Here is a 6,000-nt window from a genome sequence, read left to right as displayed (position 1 = left end):
TTTTATTTCTATAGAACATTTTGTCAAAATTTTATTTCTATAGAAAATTTTGTCAAAATTTTATTTCTATAGAACATTTTGTCAATATTTTATTTCTATAGAAAATTTTGTCAAAATTTTCTCAAATTTTATTTCTATAGAAAATTTTATCAACCATAGAAAAGGTTGTCAAAATTTTATTTCTATAGAAAATTTTGTCAAAATTTTATTTCCAAAGAAAATTTTGTCAAAATTTTATTTCTCTAGACAATTTTGTCATAATTTTATTCCTTAAGAAAATTTTGTCAAAATTTTATTTCTAAAGAAAATTTTGTCAAAATTTCATTTCTATAGAAAATTTGGTAAAAATTTTATTCCTCAAGAAAATATTGTCAAAATTTTATTTCGATAGAAAATTTTGTCAAAAATTTATTTCTATAGATCATTTTGTCAACATTTTATTCCTCAAGAAAATATTGTCAAAATTTTATTCCTCAAGAAAATATTGTCAAAATTTTATTTCGATAGAAAATTTTGTCAAAATTTTATTTCTATAGAAAATTTTGTCAAAATTTTATTTCTATAGAAAATTTTGTCAAAATTTTCTCAAACTTTATTTCTATAGAAAATTTTATCAACCATAGAAAAGGTTGTCAAAATTTCATTTCTATAGAAAATTTTGTCAACATTTTATTTCTATAGAAAATTTTGTCAAAATTTTATTTCTATAGAAATTTTTGTCAAAATTTTCCCAAATTTTATTTCTATAGAAAATTTTGTCAACCATAGAAAAGGTTGTCAAAATTTTTTTTCTAAGAAAATTTTGTCAAAATTTTATTTCTAAGCAAATTTTTCTCAAAATTTTATTTCTATAGAAAATTTTGTCAAAATTTTATTTCTATAGAAAATTTTGTCAAAATTTTATTCCTATAGAAAATTTTGTCAAAATTTTATTTCATTTTTTCATGTTACTGATACTGAAACAGGCGATTAACATCCAAATGCATGATAACTTAATTTATAATTAATTAGTAATCGAGCTTTATGGACAAAGTAGATTAAGGAACTTGATCAATAGAACCATTGAAAAGAAAACGCCAGATACAAATTTATACACGCTTAGACTGTACATGTTTCAGTTCGGGCGAATGAACTTTTCCACAGGCTTTAGTATAGACTGGGATAGATAACTCAATTTTGGGCCCTTTATGCTAACTCATTATGGAGGAAACATTTGGGAATTTTGCCCTTACAAATTGAATCATCTTTACTCCCACTGTGCATCATCTTTTCTACTTTGTCCATAAAGCTCGATTAATAATTAATTATAAATTAAGTTAAAATTTTATTTCTATAGAAAATTTTGTTAAAATTTTAATTCAATAGAAAATATTTTCAACATTTGTTTCTATATAAAATTTTGTTAAAATTTTATTTCTATAGAAAATTTTGTCAAAATTTTATTTCTATAGAAAATTTTGTCAAAATTTTATTTCCCTAGAGAATTTTGTCAAAATTTTATTTCTATAAAAAATTTTATTTTCTATAGAAAGTTTATTCCTTAAGAAAATTTTTTCAAAATTTTATTTCTATAGAAAATTTTGTCAAAATATTATTTCTAAAGAAAATTTTCTCAAAATTTTATTTCTGTAGAAAATTTTGCCAAAATTTTATTTCTATAGAAAATTTGGTCACAATTTTATTTCTATATAAAATTTTGTCATAATTTTATATAAAGAAAATTTTTTAAAAATTTTATTTCTACAAAAATTTTGTCAAAATTTTATTTCTATAGAAAATTTTGTCAAATATTATTTCTATAAAAATTTGGTCAAAATAAGGCGGGCTAACCATTGCATCACGGTGCCTCCCGGTTGACTTGTGAAAGAGGTATCGCAGTCTGTCGACCAATCTATAGGTCTACCAATAGGCCCTAACTCTTGGTCATTTCCCAAAGTGATAACTTCAGTTAAAAACAGTCCACTGGGTCCTAAAGCAAGGAATAAATAAGAATAAGCTGCTACCACCACACTTGAAATTCGTACCAATTACGCTAAATTTAAGTAATCCAAATTCATTTCCAATTCACCCGGGACACTTGGACCCGTTATGATCCAACTTGTTTAGCCCGTTCGAAAAAAACTTCTCCCGAGACCCACCTAATCAGGAAAATTCGCTAAGAGCAGTTTGTAGCCCAATTTTATAGTGGCGGGAGAGATTTTAGCATATTTGTTATCATGGTACTTTACTTTGTTATCTGCCAAGTGGAGCCCATTTTTCCTTCAATTCTCCTTCGAATCAATGTGGATCATATTTTGTGCAACCCTTTCTTTCTTCATCGTAACCGGGTTGACTCCACTGTTTCCCAGAATGATTAAATCAATTTTTGATGGGCCCCATTACCCTACACAGTATTTAATCGCCTTTGGTTTCACTGACTGATTGTCCTTCTAAAAATAAAAAACTAGATCGATATTGCTTTTGGAATTTGGTGATCAAACCAAAAAACGCGATTTGAGACCTTTGCTCTTCTTGCACTTCTCTCACTTTTTCCCCAGTGTAAGTGTACACAAAGTAAAAGTTTACCCTGTGACATTACATAAGTATGTGTTATGGGAATTGATTCGATTTAACTGTCATAAACAATGTGTCATAAACATCATTATAATCAACGTCACAATCATCATAATCTACGAAAACAAAAACAATTACAAGAAAAACAATGGGTCAACCTTAGTCGCACAGTGTCAGCCTCAAATTCCAAATATCGGTGCATATCAGGGATGGAAAATGCAATTTTAAGAAAGTACAAAAAAGGTATTTTTTGAGCGGAAAGGTACTTTTTACTAAATTTCAACAAAAATTTCACTGGAAGATTATTGTCAAGAGACTGAATTTTAAAGAAAATAAAATTTTCACAAAATTTTCTATATAAATAAAATTTTGCAAAAGTTTTCTATAGCCGGCTATCATACAAAAACCTTTTTTTCGGAAGGTTCAAGTGTGGTTCATTGTTGGGTTTAATGAACTGCCTGAATTTATTCTTATAATTGGTTGATAGTTTTGCTGCAAGTAGGGGATGCTGATGAGGAATGTGGTAATTCCGAAACGTGCGTCCATCCAACCATCTTGCAGTCTATAGGGCTTTGCCCAAATAAATTTGACAAACATTCTTTTCCTCTGTTGGTTAAGCTACACTTGTAGTTTAGTCAATGTATGGTTTTAAGCTGCAATAAAAAAACAACAACAATGCTTAAAGAACAAAACCAACAATAACAAAACAAAACGAAGGGAAATAAAATTTTGCAAAAAAATCTATAGAAAAAAAATTTGCAAAATTTTTTCTATAGAAATAAAATTTTGCAAAAATTTCCTATAGAAATAACATTTTTACAAAATTTTCAATTGAAATAAAATTTTGACAAAATTATCTATAAAAATAAAATTTTGCAAAAATTCTATATAGAAATAAAATTTAGACAACATTTTCTACCGAAATAAAAAATCGATAATAAAGAATCGCATTCTTTTTTGACCAAAACATCCTTGAAGTTCAATAAAATCCTGTTTTTGACTATATCTTTTACAAAATCGAGATTTTCCTCCCACATGAACATGTCTGTTTTGCCATATTTGTAAAAGACTATTAGCAAATAAGGTTGATAAAGACTTTCTCAAAATATTAAAATATTTTGTCAAAGCTATTGTACCATAAATCTGATATCGACTCAAAAATGTCTACACAAAAGGTACTAAATCATTCGCGGGGGTACTGCGGTACTGACCGGGGTGAAAAAGTATTGAAAAAAGTACTTTAGTACTGCAATTTCCATCCCTGGTGCATATTAGCAAAGATACCATAGATCAAAAAACGTAAAGACGTCTCAAGTCGCAGTAACAGTGCTGTTGTTTGCCGACTCATCCTAGATAGTGTCATTTTCTTCTGTAAAGTAATAATATTTGTTTTTTTTTTCTTCTTAAAAAACACAAAATTTTCTAAAATATATAAATATATTCTCGTTCTCCAAAGAGAAAAGAGTGCAATGTATGTGCACTGTAGGTAAACAACATCACTGTTAATTTCACTTGAGATATATATATATATATATATATATATATATATATATATATATATATATATATATATATATATATATATATATATATATATATATATATATATATATATATATATATATATATATATATATATATATATATATATATATATATATATATATATATATATATATATATATATATATATATATATATATATATATATATATATATATATATATATATATATATATACCTCTCTTCACCCAGAAAACAGTGACCCCTTATTTAAGTTAAAATGAACTTACTATGAAGAAAGTTGAACTTCGTATAGCGCCAAAGACATTTTTATTTGTTTGAACGATGTGATTTTCGTAGAAATTAGGTATAATGCATTCCATATATTAGTTAACATTTTCCTATATTTATTTACATCTATGCTACAGAATGAAAAAATTTAACTGATTTGAATTCATATATGGAATGAGTTTATTGAAATTTTTTCATTCATTTGGACAAATCTTACATATTTGTGGTAAAACTTTTACTTCATAATTAGAACTGCTTACCTTCGTTTTTAAATACAATTTTATTTATTTATATAAGCAATTTTATCTTCAATAAAAGACATGTTTTATTAATATATTGAATATATTTATTAAGAATCAACAGCATCGACTGGCCTTGAAATATTAGTTTATTATTCCACTATTTCCAATTTCCATGTAATGTCATCAACTGCAAAACGCATTTTTTCTTCTTCTTCTACCTTTCACTTATAATAAGTTGCTGCGTAACGATTTTGTCCTCCTTTTACAATTTCAATACCTACAAATATAAAAAATCATAAACCATTTTTGTTACAAAATGTTAGCGTCACTGAATATTACCTGATAATTGAAGATTCCAAAATGAAGACAAATGAAAGGGTTGTTATTCTGCTGGTGTTTTCTTTCTTTATACACCATCACGAACATTGATAGATTTATTTTCAAAAAACGAACATTTTTCTCACTAATTTAAAATAATAATTATTTTATATATTTTATTTGTTACTTATTATATTATTTTACCATATTATTTTTTAACAATCTCTCCGTATACCACAACAACGCGATTCCAACTAAAAAAAACAACCCACGCGCAAACACACCGATTACGATGACAGGTATCGATTACAGGTAGACAATAGAAATATAGGAAAATTTCCTATATTCTAACAAGTGTGTTTCCTTAAGATTTGAAAGGATTGCATACTTCTTAGTACGAATGAACTAAAATATTTTTCTATGCCAAGTGTTGTTCGTATGTATGAAAAACTTTCTATTATAAAGGAAGTCGCAATTATAATTTTATAAGAAATTTTACTACTTTTGAGGAAACTTGGTTTTAGTTCGGATTTTGTTTATTTTTACGAATGCTTTGTTATCGGTGAATAAAATTTTCTTATTCAGTAGTAAATTCTTATACCCAGCGAAGAAAACAGTATTAGTAAAATTCCATGCCTTATTCTAGTTAATGAACTATTCCTAACTGCTTACAGTTTAGGATTTTTTTTACTGAAACGAGTAAATTTTATTATTTCTCACAAAAATTTACCTTAATGGAAATAAAATGGATAAACTATATTGATGAAGAATTTTTCCTTTAGTTTCGAAGGCACTTTTTTCTGGGTGTTGGACTATGTTAGAGACTATCTTATGTTGTGTTATGCTCTGTGATCTATGTTATAATATATACGTTAGCCAAAGACAATGTAGTAGAAGAAGCAGTCTGCTTCTCTGGGCGAGAGAAAACAAATGTCAAAAACTAACGCTAAATTTAACATATTTTTATTGGAAAAAAATTATTTGCTTGTAGTTAAATTTTATTATTTTTATCGAAATTTTCCACAGCTTAATGAAATCTTACTTTTTTTTAAGTATGTCTCAAAAATTTTATGAACTAAACGTGAGTATAAAG

At 26.2% G+C, this 6,000-nt stretch overlaps 1 long non-coding RNA gene across 1 annotated transcript; it reads right to left on the bottom strand.

The window, feature by feature from the left end:
* Positions 1–4,647: 4,647 nt before the first annotated feature.
* On the bottom strand, positions 4,648–5,188 carry LOC142228141 (uncharacterized). Its single transcript, XR_012720077.1, has 3 exons — positions 5,112–5,188; positions 4,929–5,052; positions 4,648–4,866 (listed from the first exon to the last, which is right to left on the bottom strand). It is a non-coding gene; the product is annotated as an uncharacterized LOC142228141 (long non-coding RNA).
* Between the last annotated feature and the right edge of the window lie 812 nt (positions 5,189–6,000).

Source organism: Haematobia irritans, chromosome 3, assembly GCF_050003625.1.
Source record: "Haematobia irritans isolate KBUSLIRL chromosome 3, ASM5000362v1, whole genome shotgun sequence".
NCBI lineage: Eukaryota > Metazoa > Arthropoda > Insecta > Diptera > Muscidae > Haematobia > Haematobia irritans.
The sequence above is the reverse complement of the archived record's forward strand: the minus strand, read 5'-3'. Positions and strand labels throughout refer to the sequence as shown.